This window comes from Medicago sativa, chromosome 6, assembly GCF_051527215.1.
Source record: "Medicago sativa cultivar Bolivia chromosome 6, Bolivia_mono, whole genome shotgun sequence".
In the NCBI taxonomy this organism is placed as follows: domain Eukaryota; kingdom Viridiplantae; phylum Streptophyta; class Magnoliopsida; order Fabales; family Fabaceae; genus Medicago; species Medicago sativa.
The window spans coordinates 2459808-2480435 of record NC_140754.1 but is presented as its reverse complement, the minus strand read 5'-3'; the positions used below and the strand labels follow the sequence as shown (position 1 = coordinate 2480435).

At 33.0% G+C, this 20628-nt stretch overlaps 3 long non-coding RNA genes across 3 annotated transcripts; all 3 read right to left on the bottom strand.

The window, feature by feature from the left end:
• Nucleotides 1-1834: 1834 nt before the first annotated feature.
• LOC146912000 (uncharacterized) lies at nucleotides 1835-2763 on the bottom strand. The gene is made up of 2 exons (XR_015014769.1): nucleotides 2210-2763; nucleotides 1835-2123 (listed from the first exon to the last, which is right to left on the bottom strand). It is a non-coding gene; the product is annotated as an uncharacterized LOC146912000 (long non-coding RNA).
• Nucleotides 2764-6753: 3990 nt separating this feature from the next.
• Nucleotides 6754-8723, bottom strand: LOC146911999 (uncharacterized). Its single transcript, XR_015015156.1, has 2 exons — nucleotides 8228-8723; nucleotides 6754-7022 (listed from the first exon to the last, which is right to left on the bottom strand). It is a non-coding gene; the product is annotated as an uncharacterized LOC146911999 (long non-coding RNA).
• A 3579-nt stretch (nucleotides 8724-12302) lies between these two features.
• On the bottom strand, nucleotides 12303-14272 carry LOC146911998 (uncharacterized). The gene is made up of 2 exons (XR_015015157.1): nucleotides 13777-14272; nucleotides 12303-12571 (listed from the first exon to the last, which is right to left on the bottom strand). It is a non-coding gene; the product is annotated as an uncharacterized LOC146911998 (long non-coding RNA).
• Nucleotides 14273-20628: the final 6356 nt, after the last annotated feature.

Below are 20628 nucleotides of genomic sequence, written 5' to 3'. Positions count from 1 at the left end.
TATCCAAACCGACCCAAAATGTTAATTAATTGAAGGACATTACTTTTTTCACTCTATAGTATCTCGCGCGTCTTACACGGATTTTAAAATCTGAAATGTTTCATCATATTTTTAAAGAGCTTTATGAGATGTTTATGCCGTTTAGATTCTATAATTTAAACTGCATAAGGTGCATGAGAAACTCATATGATAGAAAAAGAAACAGTCTTAATCGAATCCAACCATGTACAGGTCTAACCCAAATCTGTTGAAACAAAGGTTGGGTAACGATCGCAACCCGTTGACAAATAGCGGGTTGGGTAACCGTTTTTGGTCAATCCCAAACCAATTCAACCCGTATACACCCCTACCACCCGAACCTTACTTGTGGACAAACAAGTAGTAGCTTTATAAAATTATACACACATAATATTATATTTATATGAAATATTTAATACGCACAAAATATCATTGCCAAAATATATATTTGAAGTCTCATTGATAGAGATATGACAACAGGCGAGACATTGACTGTTTTTGCATTTCTTGTTTTCGAATCCAATAGTCGGGTAACCTCGTATCCAATCTCTTATAAAGAGTTAAAAAATACAACCACAACCTCATATAGTCATATTTGAAAGCATTTGGGTATCCCCGCCCCCACTTCATCTCTACATAAACTTGAAGTGTTTTTGTACTTTTTTGTACTTCTATAAATAAAACCATATTTTTTTGGTGGTGGTTGGAGTTTGAACTCCGGATTTTGTATATATTATGCATTGTCCCTATTAGCTGATCTAGGCTCAGGAGGACTATAAATAAAACCATATGAGTGTAGTTTTTTTTTTTTTTTGTGGTGGCCGGGGTTTGAACTCTAACCTTGCATATTTTTATGCATTGTCCATACCAACTGAACTAAGCTCACGAGGACCATATGAGTGTAGTTTAATGATTTGTTTAAGGATTTATAATTTAAGAGAGGTAAAAATGTAGTTTTAATGATTTGTTTAAGGATTTATAATTTAAGAGAGGTAAACATGATAACGTTTAAGTTAGCCCTAATTTAAAATAATGATAACAAATCGATAAGGTCATAGTCTAATTATTGTTAACGTTTTACATTCATCATCATACGTTACGAAATATTTCATGGTTAACGACATTTGGTAGGGAGAACATTCTTCTTTCTTCTATATCGATATCAGATGCACCACTTAGAAGTCTAACATTTCGATCTTAATGCTAATAATTCTGATTGTCTCCTATTAATTATGACGCTGTCAATTCCATCACGTTTATTAATTACATTAATACTCATTCTGCATCTCATAAGTAAACGTAAAAGTCACCTTAGGCAATAAGAATTAATGTCATAATAAATTGTCAATTTAAATATACTCTGCACTCTTTCATTAATGTCACAGCATTTGCTACTCGCATAGTAGTACTGAACACGTTAGAAATTATCATGTAAATGGCTTTTTATCCATTGATAAGTGTGGGAAGAACTTTGTTCTAATTATGTATCCTATATGCTTCTCATATTAGTTGGTGATTAATAGATCAATCGAATATCCATTTGTTTATATATGCTTGTTTCCACACTATGCATCTGTAATTGTATAAAGTTCTAATCCTTAAAAGTATTGTATCAAGTTCCAACCCTTATAATTATACTATACAGATGAAAAGTGAGATTGGTTGGCTTTATATCACACTAAGTCAAAATTCATTAGTGTATTTGATGAAATCTAAAGGAATGCCTTTTTCTTTTTAACATCATCCTTTACCAAACTAACTTATAATACGGTATTTGCTATTAAGTTGCAGCTTATAACAATGAAAACTGGATATGTAGCAACAATTGTAAATCGATTATAACACAAACGAAATCATGAGGATTGATAAAATACTTAGTTTGGATTACAAAACCTTCGACATAAAGGCATTAGATGATAACTAAAAGTACTTGCAACCAAATTAAAAACAACCAGCAACATTGAATAAAGTTGCAATTTGAACAATGCAAAATGCCAACAGGACCAAAATTGCACAAATGCAAATTACACGCAACCAATCTCAATTTTTTTTGACGTACTCAAACTTCACACAGACAATTTTGATCGTAATTGGATCCAATAGAGCTGTAAAAACATGAAGAAAAAAAAATGTTATTTTAAAGTCCGACTGAACACGCAGAATAAGCATCGAACATAAATAGATTACTAACCTTTCAAGGAATGCAACATCAACATGGTTTCAACATCATGTTCAGCCATTAGAGGTTTGATGATACGTTGATAGAATTCGTTATAGCTGTATGTAAACTGCAAACAAAGGAGGGTGTCAACGCACGTGTATATATAGAGTGGAATGGAGTGTTTGAATCATAGTTATATATATGTGTACATAGAGGATGATGATTGGGTTGTTTGAATCTCATATTCATTGCATAAATGTATATCAAAGGTCATGATAAATGCTTGGGTGTTTAATGGTTAGTTGGGAGTGATAGAAGTCAACATTCTTGTAATTATTGTTGTAGTTATTTGTATTTATTATTTCCAAACCTGAAATTTGTAAGACATGAAAGATGAATACAATGTCATCACTAATCCCCATTTATAGGCTAAGTCTGCCACTAAAGAAGGCATCTTTGAATTGATTCCATTGAGAGAAATCTGGCTCTGGGGATGGTATCTCCCAACAGATCTTGAGAAAATATCATCACTTTCTTTTGTATACGAGTGACAGATCCAATTTAAGAGAAAATCATATAGGCTATAGGATAAATTTTTAACTATATATTTCATTCATGGAAAAAATTACAAGCATAACAATATGGACCGAAGCAAAAGAAACATTAATAAGTTAGCTTTAAGAATTCTGTCAAAAAAAAAAAAAGTTAACTTAAGAATTAATATATACATGTCTCAATGTGGACCGAAGCAAAAGAAACATTAGTTTCCAACTCACATTGAATCATAGTATCATACCATTGAAATATATTTGTAATCTGTAAAGAGAAAGTGAACTGATCGAAAAACTAAAGCATATCAATGTCATAGTAACATAATTTCTATCAATAATATGGTTAAATATGATCAAGTGATCATTAGCTATAAAATCTAATAGTAAACAATAAATAATCCAACAAAAACAGATAAAGGACATGATAAAATAAGATTGTACCTTAAAAATGCAAGAGATTTGTCCTTAAAAATGCAAGAGATTTGTCCCACATCGAAGAACTTAGAAAACAATTTGTTATGTGAGAAAATGTTTCATAAGAAATTGAAGTGTGTAACAAAGAGAGATTGTTCAATTCTAATACCACTGTTTTAACATGTCAAGCATAATACAAACCAGGAATTTTTTCATATTAGCAGGCCTTTTCCATCTTAGTGTGCGTCCACCTCAACGTTTATACAAAGGATTGCGTATGGGAAATATTGAAACCGTCCTTTCCAGTAGTATCGCTGCTGTATTTTTTGCAGCTTTTGTTGTTGCTGGAACTATGTGGTATGGTTCAGCAACTACTCCGATTGAATTATTTGGTCCTACTCGTTATCAATGGGATCAAAGATACTTCCATCAAGAAATATATCGAAGAGTTGGTGTTGGGCTAGCCGAAAATCAAAGTTTATCAGAAGCTTGGTCTAAAATTCCTAAAAAATTAGCTTTTTATGATTACATCGGCAATAATCCGGCAAAAGGGGGATTGTTTACAACTGGCTCAATGGACAATGGAGATGGAATAGGTTGGTTGGTTAGGACATCCTATCTTTAGAGACAAAGAGGGGCGTGAACTTTTTGTACGTCGTATGCCTACTTTTTTTTGAAACATTTCCAGTTGTTTTAGTCGACGGTTATAGCTATGGTTCATAACATTGTGTCTAGCAAAAACCAGCTTCAACCGCTTCAAGCGAATAAAAACAACAATAATTGTAGTTGTGCAATTGTTCGAAAAAATCCATTTTTTTCTTCAACGCGTTAAATGCAATCACGCTATTTTCAACTACTTTTTAGATTCATTGAATATCTAATGTATTTAGTATATATTATAGACCAAATACATTTGGTGTTGAATGAACCTAAAAAATGATTTTTTTACTTATAAATGTGACCGGAGGGAGTAGGTGTGTTGATCTCACATGGTCGGTGCTAGATTTTCCTTTAGAAGACAAATTTTAGCACTATTTATTCTAGAAAAAAAAAGTGTTTTGAACGAGTTCAGATCCTCTCCATTTGGTGGGTAAATGAAAATCTCAATTTCCATTCATACATATCTGACACGTGGAAGAAAGCTTATCAATGGCCCAGATTACTTTTTAATATCAATTAATAAAAAAATTAAAAGGGGCTTTTGGTTTTCGCCATCTCCGCGAAGGTTATCGCCGATAGCAATTGCACCAGACGTCACGCCGCTTTCCACTCCTTGTTCTTTCATCGTTCCACTTGTCATTGCCCACCCTCTTACTCTGCCTCATGTCTGTTGTCTGCATCTCTTTCATAAATTATATCTTAATTAATGTTCATTGTTCCTTTGTTAAAATGCCAAAATGGGTTGAAGCAAGCAAGGCAACATTTTCCAGCAAACATCCAAACATTTTCATTATCGAAGTCAATCTGAGGAGGAACAGTAGGATAAAATAGAGAAAAAAAATGAAAGGGGAAGCACATAGATTAGAGAGCAGTAACAAGGGGAAAAGATGACACCCACCATCAATAGTGGAAGAAGTCACCACCTAAGCGGGTTCCCCAATGTGAACCAAAAGCACGCCGTGCAATTTTTTTCTCCGACGGACGGTGGACGGGACACGACCTTGAGGTTGATGACTGGCTTCTGTCATATGAGCATCGTGATTTTCTGTTCAGATCAGAATGTTTTATGTTTTTTTTTTTATTAAAATGTTTGAATTAAAGTTAACAAATCTGGGCCATTGATAAACAATTTTCCACGTGTCAGTTATGTATGAATGGAAATTGAGATTGCCATTTATCCATCAAATGGAGAGGATCTCGACTCGTTTTGAACACACTCATTCTCACACTCTCTATCACACATTTATTTGATATAAAAGAAGTGTTGGAATAAGATGGTATCAAAACACTCGTCAAACTAGAAATTGCGAACTTTTAGAAATGATCCAACTCTCATGTTATGAAATGCGTAAAATGAATATTCTCATTTCTCATTGATGTAAAAGAGGTTACAAGAGGTATTTATAGGAAGAAAGTAAAATATAATTTTCCTATGAACAAGCTAAATCAGAAGCTACGTAGTACAGAAGCTGTTGTAACTTCAGAAGCTATGTTCAGAAGCAATCTTCAGAAGCTATGTTCAGTAGCTATTGTAACTTCAGAAGCTATGTTCAGAAGCTACGTATTGTCTTCCTCCTTATTCTCTAATAGTCCCCCACAAGCTGGGACATGGTAAATGTCAAGCATTCCCAGCTTGGACAATAAAAAGTGAAATGGTTGAGGAAGAAGTGGTTTAGTGAAGAAATCTGCCAATTGATCTTTGGAAGAAACTGGTAGCAACTTCATGGTTCCTGCTTGCAATTTTTCCCTAACCAAATGACAGTCTATCTCAAGATGCTTTGTCCTTTCATGAAAAACTGGATTAGCAGCTATATGTAAAGCACTCTGATTATCACAATAGAGTACAGGCTGTTTAATGAGTGAAACATGAAGATCTTTGAGCAGATACAAAAGCCATTGCAGTTCACATGTTGCTGCACCCAAAGCTCTATACTCAGCTTCAGATGAGGATCTTGAAACAGTCAATTGCTTCTTAGTCCTCCATGAAATGAGAGAGCTGCCAAGAAAGAAGCATTGACCAAAGATTGACCTTCTGGAATCTAGGCAACCTGCCCAGTCAGCATCTGAAAACCCTGAGAGGCATAGAGAAGAAGCTCTAGGGAAGAAGAGGCCTTGACCTGGGCATTTCTTCAGATATCTGAGAACTCTAGTAGCTGCAACAAAATGTTTCTCTGTTGGAGAAGAAAGAAATTGGCTGAGCTGTTGAGTAGCAAAGGTGATATCTGGCATGGTATTGGTGAGATATATCAGCCTACCAATCAGTCTTCTGTAGGAGGGGACATCATTGTAAGGTGCACTATTGTCTTGATGAAGTTTACATGCAGGTTCAGAAGGTGTAGATGCAGGTTTGCAAGCCAAGTGACCTATATCAGTGAGAAGGTCAAGACAATATTTCCTTTGACACAATGAGATGCCTGTGGAAGAATGGGCCACCTCCAAACCAAGAAAGTATTTTAGTTGCCCAAGATCTTTAATTTTGAATGCAGAATGCAAGATGGATTTGATGTGTTGAAACTCAAGCAATGAATCACCAGCAATTATCACATCATCAACATACACTAACAGAACTGTGAAAGTAGTGGCAGTTTTCTTGATAAACAATGAATGTTCAGAAGTTGATTGTGTATATTGATGGGCAAGAAGTAATGAAGTGAGTTTTTCATACCACTTTCTGCTTGCCTGCTTGAGACCATAAAGAGACTTTTGTAATTTGCAGACTTGATTTGGTTTGGAAGTAGTGACACCTTGAGGAACAGTCATATATACATCTTCCTGCAAGTCTCCATGAAGAAATGCATTATTCACATCAAGTTGATGTATGTGCCATGAAACGCCCCAACGTTTCGGTGAAACCTTATTAACCATCCTAACTTGCTTATATTAATAATCTTTCTCCATTGGAAATAACGGAGGAATTTTAAACTTAAATACATAAACATCAACTACACATACATAGAACCATTCTTTTATTATTTATATATCTATGTCATAAATACAAGGTGCTTGCGGATCAACTAGATACCGCGTGGTACTCGTGAGACCAATTATCCAGAATACATCATAAATCAAAAAGACTCAAAATATAAGACCTCAAAAGACACACTGGCTTTACAAACAAGACCATACTCGCCAAGTGATAATGGCTTCTACATCGTCTGCTGCATAAGGAGTGAAAAGAAACACTTCGTCTTCATCCTTGAACTCCTCTTCGATGAAATCTAAAAACATAGATAAAACACCAGACAAGAAAACATGGGAGCTAAGATTTACGTACATGTTTAACATAGGGGATGGGTTTGTAAAACATTAATATATACATGACAAACACAACTAATCATACAAACGTACCATCCTTTGATGGATATCTCTCATACTGAAGTATATCACACAGATCTACCTAACTATCTATATCCATCATATAGACTTATCTATCTATATCCATATATTCCACTTAATTATTTATCTCCTGTAGTTCTATCCCCAATCATAACACATGTGCTCTCATGCATTCTAAACTATATGTTGACTCAGGCCTCAGACGCTGTCAAGGATACTCATCCCAATTTCGGAGATCGAATATCACAAGACCACTTGCCACAAACGTACTCCCAATTTCGGAGAGCTACGCCACCTGACTTCACATGGAGTCCAAGTGTTATAAGTCGATCGCCCCTATAGAATATCGGGTCCCGACTATAGTCTAACCAAGCTCTTCGGGTCCCGACCGCAGTCTAACCAAGCTCTTCGGGTCCCGACTATAGTCTAACCAAGCGCGCAGTAACAATCCTCGTCAGGATTTAGGCAGCTGATCAACCTCGTGCGCCCATACACACGGCAGTGGACTTACACATTCCTCAATGCAAATCTATATGCACTCTCAATCAAACCATGGCAACTCAAACTCTAAGCACTATATATCATTCCTCAAGAATCCATCATATCAACCATTCCGGTTATAACATACTCTAGTCACCTAGATTGAGTGCCAGTTACCATTTATAATCTCAAAGCATCTCTATCCTTATTTCCTCGCATAAACCTTACTTTTATCCTGTAAAATACAATGAATAGAGTATGGTTGACTTCCCAGGTAAGAGAGGCAAACCGTAAACGGCATAGTCCACCAAGTCTTTCCTAGCCAGAACCCAACCGAATACAACTACTCAAGGTATTTCACTTCCCTTGGGAATCTTACACTTAATATCTAACGATGTTCTTATCTCTAACCTCAAAGAATACTATATCCTTTCCTTAGACTAACAATCACAATCAATCAAACATAAACAAATAAATAAACAGTTAACATAATAACATGCAAATAACCAATCAATTATTTATATCCTGTAGGGCTTAGGTCACCCTACGCACATATATAAAATTATTTTACGCTAACCGTCCCAACGTGTACGGAATCTTGCCCCACCTTTGTTGTCGATAAAATCCTTAGATATTGATCTTTATGTTTTGGCTCAGATGTCACCTCCGACGATAATCCTTGATCAATTTTAGAAGAAGACCTAATCTTGATAAATTTTGAAAGAAAGCTTTAATGTTTTGAAAAGATTGACAGCACAACAATACACCTAAATTTGCTCGAAGTGGAACCAAAACAACAGAACCTCGCTATTCACACTAGCTTAGACTATTTATAAAACAAGTGAGTGAAAGGGAACGTTTCTGAAGTATGAATTGAATGAATTGAAGGGAATGGGAGAATTCTATTTATACTAGTATGGTGTAAGTAAGTAATTATTTTATAATTAAGAAGGATGATACGTGGGAAATTTAGAAAGGATGAGTCAAAAGTAATTTTGTGTGGCTTCACAATTATCTTCCAACGCAAAAGCATATAAGCAGGAGGTGTATCTCTTTAGTGCACTTAAGTAAACCTCATCACTAACTTTTATTTAATACATGCCACGTTTGGTTCTACTAGAATAATGTAGTACAATTCTTGGTCTTGTAGGATAACATATAATATATATACAATTATAGTTTTGTTCACAGTCTTTTTATGTTCATAGGGCTATATAAAATAATTATTAGTTCAAGTAGCTAGCTTTTACTTATATAATAACTATGTTTTGTTATAGATAAAATCAATTAGAAAGTAGCCATAGAAAAATATTATTCTTCAATTTTCAACGTACATGACAATGCAAAGTTAACACATATATATTTTTTATTAATATTATTACTAGAGAATGTTTCTTACCATGAATAAATAAATATTTACAAGTGACATATTACCCCACACAAAGTTCCTATGTTTAGCCAAGTGGTGATACTTTTGGGTTGGCATGCTATATATGTTCCAACGTAAAAGACATAGCATGAGGTGCATATATGACTAGAAAGGTAACAAGTATGTGGTGTTATTATTTTAAAATGACATAGCATGATTCACTTGTTTATATACTTGGCTACAAAGGAATGGTACACGTAAATGTTTATGAGAAGCTTCTTGACATAGTTATTATATATGTATATAATATATCATTCTATTGGTAACTTATTTGTGAATAAAACGGCAGCCACACTTCCTTTTCGTTTATAGACTACTTTAGTAAATTATATCTTTATATGAATATATATGTAGTTGTCCATACTATATGTTATATACCACAATCGTAGTGTACTATAAAATTTATAATAAAATATGGTTATTAATCTAATCTCTAACTGATATAACATAAAATATACTCTAGGTTATGGGTGAGAAATAACTATAATAGTTGTAGAATGTTCTTACACGTATAAGGAGAACAAGAAATAGAAAATATTTACCCATAACCAAATCATATATCAATATAAAAATTAAATATATAATTATCACCTTTATAATTTCCTTCAATTTATTTAACACACACGAAGGATTTTATATTAAGATTTTGATCTAAATAACTTGTATAAATATTACTTCTTGTACAATATATTTATAAAATGATAATAATTATGTTTCTTATAAATAAATATATCTTTTCAAACACTTTCAAAGTTCGAAATAGAAAATTCATCAATATGAAAAATATTAAGGATTCTTAAAACTATCGAGTTATAAAGAAAAACTGAAGTTTAGTGAAATCTATCAGGTTACGAAAAATAGGATGTTACATTACTACCCCCCTTAAAAGAAATTTCGTCCCCGAAATTTATTGTACCTAATGACTAAAACGTATTTACTCAACTTATCCTTTCGTTGCATTCTAGAAATAACATTTTGACACATCCTACTTAAAGAAATTTGTCAACCATGCAACTCAAACAGGCGTAGGTAATATGCTATTTCAAAGTCACATCACTTGGTTTAATTATTCCATCTTATCTACTTTCGTTTCAAAACATAATTTACTTTGAGGATTCCTCTTCATAATCACTCCCAAAATTTCTACTTCACGTCTATAGAAATTCTCTTGAAATCTAAGATACCTCTTCTTCCTTTACGATGTTGAGCTTCTTTAATCCTTTCTACATAACTTTCCTTCGATTCAAAACCTATCATACCTGTGCAATTATAATCTAACTAATCGTAGACAATCTCAAATCAGTAAATCTTTGTGATATCTTATAGTTTTCATCAAACATCTCCAATCTTAACACATTCTTTGTATTAACCCTGAACTCAAATCGCTTTTGTTGATCATATAACTCCCTACTCATTTTAGCTGTATGAGAACATAAATTACTCAGTAGAATCACTCCCTCAATTTATCCTAATATCTGAAGCTTACTCACAGTCATAAATCCACACACCAACTTAACAATAACTAACTAGTCTGAACACTGATCACTATTCCTTCTAAATTTTCAATTTTGTGAGCAAGGTAGTCTATCCAACCTTGTATTATTTCATAAACTACAACTTCACCTTACCTTACCGAGATACTCTCTAACCATTAGTAAATCTCCTAACTATCAGACCATTCTAAAGAATCTAAAAATTATATCAATACTCCATTTTTTTTCCATTCATATCAAATAAGCTTTCTCTTACTCAACTAATACTTCACAAGAGATGAAACCATTAATGACCCTTCAATAAACTATTCTTAATTCCAATAGAATCAAAAGATTCACTACCTATCCATGAACTTTCCTAAATCAACACTTAATTAACCTTAGATAGGTATACTTTTATACTTAAGTGATTCACTACAGGTCCAAAGAAATATATTTTTCTCAAATTTCACACTCTAGAAAACTACTCTAGTTCTCATCCTTAGATACTTGCAAATTGATCCTACACACTTCTTATTCCACATGTCCTTCTATTACCTCTCTTAAATTTTGCGAACTCATTTCCATTGTTGCTCTAGAACCTCCGGTAACTCCTAACTCTACTCCACCATTGAGTGCTATTTACTTCTCCTTGCTTGAGGGGTCAATCTCTAATCATATGGTCTTGCTAACTGAACTAGAAACAAACTCTTACTGCTTACTCGTAGAATCTTATTGATTTGTGGGGATCTACACAAAGACAACTCTTCAAGGGGATAAACCGATTACCTCACATCAAATCCTACACTTAACCAATACTTAGATTCACTCTTGGTCAAATTCCAAGATCTTTCAGTACTTTCTGATCTATTTCTCTTCTACCTTACACATTTACTATACTTAAATCCTACTTCGTCATACTGAAAAATATTCCTAATTCTTTGGTCTGGACAATTACTATAAAAGTGAAATTCATACCCACACGACATCTCCAGGATTTTACTCTAGCTCTCTTCTACTATCCCTTACACCCTTAATCCTTCAGTAGTACTTTATCCAATTCTAGAATAATCTTTTACTATCTTATTTGTCTAGCTATAACACTAAAGAAAATTTTCAATAAATTGACCTTCCAAGTCACATTGCGAGCATATAATGAATCTTTCAGCCAAAGCAACTTTCGACACTATCTATTTCCGGGGTTCAACCTTCACTTCTCTCAGTTGACGTCTTCTGTTCATTTTACGTTTGATTCCTTGTTGTCTAGTTCTTCCTTGCTGCACTTTTTTTTTTTTTTCTTCCTATAATAGTTGAGCATACTATCACGCTTCAGGTAAAATCATTGTCTAGTCTAATGTTAAAGATCTCAGACGACCTGACTTTCCTTTCATCAGAGTGCGTCATCTTTCTCTTATCTCTATTCCTATTTAGAACCATAAGGGAACTATGGTACAACATTCATAAATCACATAGTTTATAAAACTACGATCACATGAACGATCTAGTTAAATAAAATAGCCCATACATAGGCTTGTATAAATTAGACACTCTACCCATTTCTATACATAGTTAGTATCCGGTGGGGATCTAACTGACTCAGCCAGTATAACCCTAGACACTCACAGATCGATCTGAACCGACCTGCTCTGATACCACAATGAAACGCCCCAACGTTTCGGTGAAACCTTATTAACCATCCTAACTTGCTTATATTAATAATCTTTCTCCATTGGAAATAACGGAGGAATTTTAAACTTAAATACATAAACATCAACTACACATACATAGAACCATTCTTTTATTATTTATATATCTATGTCATAAATACAAGGTGCTTGCGGATCAACTAGATACCGCGTGGTACTCGTGAGACCAATTATCCAGAATACATCATAAATCAAAAAGACTCAAAATATAAGACCTCAAAAGACACACTGGCTTTACAAACAAGACCATACTCGCCAAGTGATAATGGCTTCTACATCGTCTGCTGCATAAGGAGTGAAAAGAAACACTTCGTCTTCATCCTTGAACTCCTCTTCGATGAAATCTAAAAACATAGATAAAACACCAGACAAGAAAACATGGGAGCTAAGATTTACGTACATGTTTAACATAGGGGATGGGTTTGTAAAACATTAATATATACATGACAAACACAACTAATCATACAAACGTACCATCCTTTGATGGATATCTCTCATACTGAAGTATATCACACAGATCTACCTAACTATCTATATCCATCATATAGACTTATCTATCTATATCCATATATTCCACTTAATTATTTATCTCCTGTAGTTCTATCCCCAATCATAACACATGTGCTCTCATGCATTCTAAACTATATGTTGACTCAGGCCTCAGACGCTGTCAAGGATACTCATCCCAATTTCGGAGATCGAATATCACAAGACCACTTGCCACAAACGTACTCCCAATTTCGGAGAGCTACGCCACCTGACTTCACATGGAGTCCAAGTGTTATAAGTCGATCGCCCCTATAGAATATCGGGTCCCGACTATAGTCTAACCAAGCTCTTCGGGTCCCGACCGCAGTCTAACCAAGCTCTTCGGGTCCCGACTATAGTCTAACCAAGCGCGCAGTAACAATCCTCGTCAGGATTTAGGCAGCTGATCAACCTCGTGCGCCCATACACACGGCAGTGGACTTACACATTCCTCAATGCAAATCTATATGCACTCTCAATCAAACCATGGCAACTCAAACTCTAAGCACTATATATCATTCCTCAAGAATCCATCATATCAACCATTCCGGTTATAACATACTCTAGTCACCTAGATTGAGTGCCAGTTACCATTTATAATCTCAAAGCATCTCTATCCTTATTTCCTCGCATAAACCTTACTTTTATCCTGTAAAATACAATGAATAGAGTATGGTTGACTTCCCAGGTAAGAGAGGCAAACCGTAAACGGCATAGTCCACCAAGTCTTTCCTAGCCAGAACCCAACCGAATACAACTACTCAAGGTATTTCACTTCCCTTGGGAATCTTACACTTAATATCTAACGATGTTCTTATCTCTAACCTCAAAGAATACTATATCCTTTCCTTAGACTAACAATCACAATCAATCAAACATAAACAAATAAATAAACAGTTAACATAATAACATGCAAATAACCAATCAATTATTTATATCCTGTAGGGCTTAGGTCACCCTACGCACATATATAAAATTATTTTACGCTAACCGTCCCAACGTGTACGGAATCTTGCCCCACCTTTGTTGTCGATAAAATCCTTAGATATTGATCTTTATGTTTTGGCTCGGATGTCACCTCCGACGATAATCCTTGATCAATTTTAGAAGAAGACCTAATCTTGATAAATTTTGAAAGAAAGCTTTAATGTTTTGAAAAGATTGACAGCACAACAATACACCTAAATTTGCTCGAAGTGGAACCAAAACAACAGAACCTCGCTATTCACACTAGCTTAGACTATTTATAAAACAAGTGAGTGAAAGGGAACGTTTCTGAAGTATGAATTGAATGAATTGAAGGGAATGGGAGAATTCTATTTATACTAGTATGGTGTAAGTAAGTAATTATTTTATAATTAAGAAGGATGATACGTGGGAAATTTAGAAAGGATGAGTCAAAAGTAATTTTGTGTGGCTTCACAATTATCTTCCAACGCAAAAGCATATAAGCAGGAGGTGTATCTCTTTAGTGCACTTAAGTAAACCTCATCACTAACTTTTATTTAATACATGCCACGTTTGGTTCTACTAGAATAATGTAGTACAATTCTTGGTCTTGTAGGATAACATATAATATATATACAATTATAGTTTTGTTCACAGTCTTTTTATGTTCATAGGGCTATATAAAATAATTATTAGTTCAAGTAGCTAGCTTTTACTTATATAATAACTATGTTTTGTTATAGATAAAATCAATTAGAAAGTAGCCATAGAAAAATATTATTCTTCAATTTTCAACGTACATGACAATGCAAAGTTAACACATATATATTTTTTATTAATATTATTACTAGAGAATGTTTCTTACCATGAATAAATAAATATTTACAAGTGACATATTACCCCACACAAAGTTCCTATGTTTAGCCAAGTGGTGATACTTTTGGGTTGGCATGCTATATATGTTCCAACGTAAAAGACATAGCATGAGGTGCATATATGACTAGAAAGGTAACAAGTATGTGGTGTTATTATTTTAAAATGACATAGCATGATTCACTTGTTTATATACTTGGCTACAAAGGAATGGTACACGTAAATGTTTATGAGAAGCTTCTTGACATAGTTATTATATATGTATATAATATATCATTCTATTGGTAACTTATTTGTGAATAAAACGGCAGCCACACTTCCTTTTCGTTTATAGACTACTTTAGTAAATTATATCTTTATATGAATATATATGTAGTTGTCCATACTATATGTTATATACCACAATCGTAGTGTACTATAAAATTTATAATAAAATATGGTTATTAATCTAATCTCTAACTGATATAACATAAAATATACTCTAGGTTATGGGTGAGAAATAACTATAATAGTTGTAGAATGTTCTTACACGTATAAGGAGAACAAGAAATAGAAAATATTTACCCATAACCAAATCATATATCAATATAAAAATTAAATATATAATTATCACCTTTATAATTTCCTTCAATTTATTTAACACACACGAAGGATTTTATATTAAGATTTTGATCTAAATAACTTGTATAAATATTACTTCTTGTACAATATATTTATAAAATGATAATAATTATGTTTCTTATAAATAAATATATCTTTTCAAACACTTTCAAAGTTCGAAATAGAAAATTCATCAATATGAAAAATATTAAGGATTCTTAAAACTATCGAGTTATAAAGAAAAACTGAAGTTTAGTGAAATCTATCAGGTTACGAAAAATAGGATGTTACATGCCAGTTGTTGATAGCTGACAAAGCAATAACAATTCTGACTGTGGTGAGCTTGGCAACTGGTGAATAAGTATCAAAATAGTCCAGTCCCTCAACTTGATTGTATCCTTTGGCAACCAATCTTGCTTTGTATCTCTCAATGGTACCATCTGCATGATGTTTGATCTTGTATATCCACCTACATCCTATTGGTTTGATGTGTGGTGATAAATCCACCAGTTTCCAAGTGCCAGTATTCTCAAGAGCTGCAAGTTCAGCTTGCATAGCCTGCTGCCTACAAGTGTGTTTGCTTGCCTCATCATAGGTGGTTGGCTCAACGTGTGAATCAATAGATTGAGAAAAGGCACAATGAGAAGGAGACACATTAGTATAAGAAAGGGAATCACAAATGGGATATTTAACATTGGCAGATAAAGCATGAAATGAACCAGAAGTATTATGCAGACATAGTTTTGTAAATGAGATGGAGGGTGAATGGTTCTGGTAGATTTCCTGATAGGAGGTGGTGAAATAGGAGTGGTAGGTGGTGAAGAGTCATCATGTGGTGGGTCAGGGTCAATAATAGGTGGTGGTGGAGAGGAGGAAGTATGAGGTATAGGGTTGCTCATACTTTTATTTGACACAGTCACAAGTCACAACAACAAATACCATGTGAGAATTAGAGTTTGCATTATTCTCTTCAAAATTCTCTTTACATTCTTACAAGAGTCCTCTTTATAGGACATAACTAATAACTCACATGTATGTGAATGACCTAGCATAATCTCAATAGTGTTATACTAAATTTATTGATCAAGTAGATCCCTGAGCACATCGACATCCTCCAAATTATTTAGGGTTAATTAAGTTTTTAGTCCCTATAAATATTCAGAATTTTGTTTTTAGTCCCTACAAAATAAAATCACACTTTTTAGTCCCTATAAAATTTTCCATCAACATTTTTAGTCCCTATAAAATTTTCCATCAGCATTTTTAGTCCCTATAAATTTTTTCGATCAGCATTTTTAGTCCCTAAAATGCTTAAGGAAAATGTCACAGGGACTAAAAAGTGTGATTTTATTTTGTAGGGACTAAAAACAAAACTGTGAATATTTATAGGGACTAAAAACTTAATTAACCCAATTATTTATAACTATTTTTTTGGAAAAGTACTCAAAACATATACGATATGACATAGCTACCAATCTATTGATAAATATTTCTTTTTGTTTTAAAAAGGGGTTACAGAGCCCCAAAGAAACTGGGTACCAGGTGACCAAGCAATAAAATTCATGCTTCACAAAATAAAAACTTTTGACCAAGCAATAAAATTCATGGTTCCCAAATAAAAAACTTGAGAACTTGCACAGATGGTATGTTCAAGACACATATTCTAAGTTTAGCGGATAGAATTTAAGCAATGGCAAAAAAAAAATGCTCACCACTAAACTAAGGAATGTGTCCTCTTGAAAAACCTAATGACTTAATAGGTATGAATTGAACGTTGAACTCATTGTTTGTTTTATATCTAGTATCTACTAAGTTATTTTCTTGGTTTCTCGACGTGGGACTTCTGCCCATCATCATTTTGTGAGTATTTTCTCTTTCGGTCTTTGTTGTCCTACATACATATATCTACTAAAACTTGTATGTATGTAAAATACTTGAAGAAAATAAACATTGATTAAAAGTACTCAACACAAATTTTATCTAATGTTGACAACAAAGTGGGAAGTTTATGGACTTTGCCTACCCTTCTCCCTATCCCCACTTTGTCTCTATGTAAACTTAGAACATATTTTTGTACTTTTTTATTTAAGCTATAGACTATACGGTTTCAACAATCCGGTGTTATAGTCATGTAAGGAGATCCAAAACTTGAACAAGTGGCATGTCCAAAATATAAATTTCAAAGATTATAAATAAACATTAAATTCCTAAACAAAAAGAATTTAAAAAAAAATTAAACTATTTTAGCAATCAAATAATAAAACCATATTTCACCATTACATCCAAAGAGAAACAAATAAAATTATCAGCTTTTTAAACTCTGGATGTAAAAATTAAACATAGCTGTATTACACAACTGCAATCTTCATAAGAAGAATGTTATGGAACTGTCGAAGTCCTTTCATTTTATAACCTCACCAACTTACTCTACTTGTTGAATCAGCCGATGTGGGACTTAAACATACAACATAGGCACATAATTTCATTTAATTCTAAGTTTCACAGTGGTTTCTTATGGCTTTTATGTTTCATTTTAGTCTCTTAAAATGATAAATGTTAGACAATTTAGTCCTTTGCTAAAAAAAAAGAGAAGACAATTTAGTCTTTAAGTTCTTCTTGTTTGATTTTGGTCGCTTAACTTACTCATTTTCGTTATAAAATTTAGACACTTTAGTCCTTTTTATTAAGAACCACATTAAAATGATAAATAATTTAGTCCTTTGCTAAAAAACGGAGAAGACAATTTAGTCCTTTAAGTTCTTCTTGTTTCATTTTGGTCGCTTAACTTACTCATTTTCGTTATAAAATTTAGACACTTTAGTCCTTTTTATTAAGAACCACAATATCTTAATATTTCTAACTTAAGATACCATAATATTAGGACCAGGCATGACTGATCCACGCTCACCGTACCAATTGGTTGAGACTTGAGATTGGAGTCTATGACTAAACAAGATAATTGAGTAATAGAATAAAAATTAAACACAAATATTATTGGGTGGTTAGTCACTGTAATCAAATCTTTATTGCTTATCAATTGACTTTCTCTTTATAGATTTCAAATGAATTTCAATGGTGTGATCCAATGTGAGTTTCAATCAACTATTTCTCTTAATGATTTGTACAAGTTCCACTACTTTCATCTATATATATATATGTTCTGTGTCTAGCAAAGTGACTTGAAGATTAATGTTTGAAACACATTAATTTTATATATAAGACAACTATTAATTACTGTCTTATGTTTTTGGGCAAAGAATCTCCCACCACAAACAACCAAGACAATATGAAGCCTCCTTCGTCGTTGAAAACCAAAGGTTTCAAGAAGGAAGATATAAGGTTACGGGGTTGTTTGGTGGAGGAGATCAAACCACTTACTGCTTGTTTTATATATTACATCCATCAAGTTGATTTTTAGGTTTCTCAATGTGGGACTAATGCCCAGCAACTTGGGACTCACTTGATACTCGTGTTGTTTTTTACTTGAGCTTCTTAGTGGCAGTGACTAAGATAAATTTGAATCATTGTTTTAAGTTATTTTATCAACCCATATATATTATAGCATGCTTCATGAATATTTCTAGAATTATTTCCAAACGTGAAATTTGTAAGACATGAAAGCTGAAAACAACATACTTCAAATCTTTATAATTTCAATTGTAAGGGGTACCCATTCATAATTGTCACACCATGCTAAGTATGTCATCAAGAAAAATTACGTGGATATTATGTACTCCCTCCGTCCCGGAATATCTGACCTATTTTCTAAAAAAAAGTGTTCCAAAATAACTGAGTCATTTCAATTTTCAATACAACTTTCATCATTCCCAATACAATATAACTCTAATTAATACTACTTTCATTATTCCCAATACAATATATTCCACTTTCCCCTTTATTTATACATTTTTCTTAATCTGTGTGAAAAACCAAACTGGCTCAGATAAAACGGGACGAAAGGAGTAATATTTTCCTGTATTTTTTTATTTCCTTTTAGTGATCTTGTGATAGAGTCATTCTCAATTTCCTAATATGATTTTGTGGTGATCCTATAAGTAAGCATTGGTAGTTGAGTTGAATCAATTACCAAAAGATCATTACAATTGAACAATGTTCTTTGTTACACACTTCAACAATTCTGATGAAAACACTTATCAAAGCACTACTTGGTAAGTCATTTTTAACTTTACATTTGAAAACCCAATAAATGGTTAGTCATTCTTATGAATCACAAACACTTGCTCACAATATCTTACAATACTTTAGATTAATTTCATAACAGTTTAAAAATACTTCAGATTAATTTCATAACAGTTTAAAAATTGTAGTTTTTAATGTAAAACTACTATTTTTGGTTTCCTTAACCATTGTCGCACTAGTTATAATTTAGTCTTAAAACTAAATGATTTATTCTTTGACAAAAAAAGCTAAATGATTTATTTTTAACATATTCTTTAATAATAATGCATCTTTTATTCAATGTACCATTTAGGACCGGATCGAGTATTAATATGAAATAATATATCTTACCCCCCCGTACATATTAAACCTTGTTCCTGATCCCATGGAACAACAAATATAATAAATAAACATTAAAAACAATAAACTAATTATGCAGTTGCCTAAACTAGCTTTAAAAGAGATATTCAAATCAGAAAGAAAAAAAAAACAAAATTCTTCCAACTTCTTTTTAAATATCTCATCTAAGCGACTTTATACAACTGCAACTTTATAAGATTTTAACTTAGTTGAATTTTTCAAAACATGCATCCGTGTCTTACAATTCAAGCAGTCCTTTCTTTTTATAACCTTTCCAGCTTACTGTACTTTTGCATTAGTCGATGTGGGACTTTAACAATGAACATAGGCACATAATATCTTCATTTTATATTACTTGTATATCCACTAATTTTAATATAGCAAATGTATGTGTATGTGTATGTGTATTAATAATCAAGTCTTAGGCTCGAGTCATGCTAAGTGTGCCATTAAGGAAGGCATCCTTAAATTGATTCCATTGAGAGAAATCTGGAGATGGTATCTGCCAAGAAAACTTGAAAAAATGTCATCACTTTGTTTTGTATGCAAGTCACAAATCCAATTTAATAGGAGATTATATAGGCTAAGGTAATTTTTTAATTATAGATTCCATTCATGGGAAAAATTGGAAGCATAAAAATCTGAAATTAAGATTAAAATAGTAAAGCAATTACAGTGTTGGTTATTATACATGTTTCAATGTGGACCAAAGCAAAAGAAATATTAGTACGTAGGAAAAGTGTCAAAAAGCTTCAGAGAGTTCACGGTAACAGATTTAATGAAAATTCAATACCATAAAAGTGAAAAAAATACGCAATTAACCATACAAGATTCATTTGCAATCCATTTCTGGCATGATGTGTGGAGTTTCCAACCCATTTGTACTCAACATGGGAGCTTGTGTCTAGTGTGG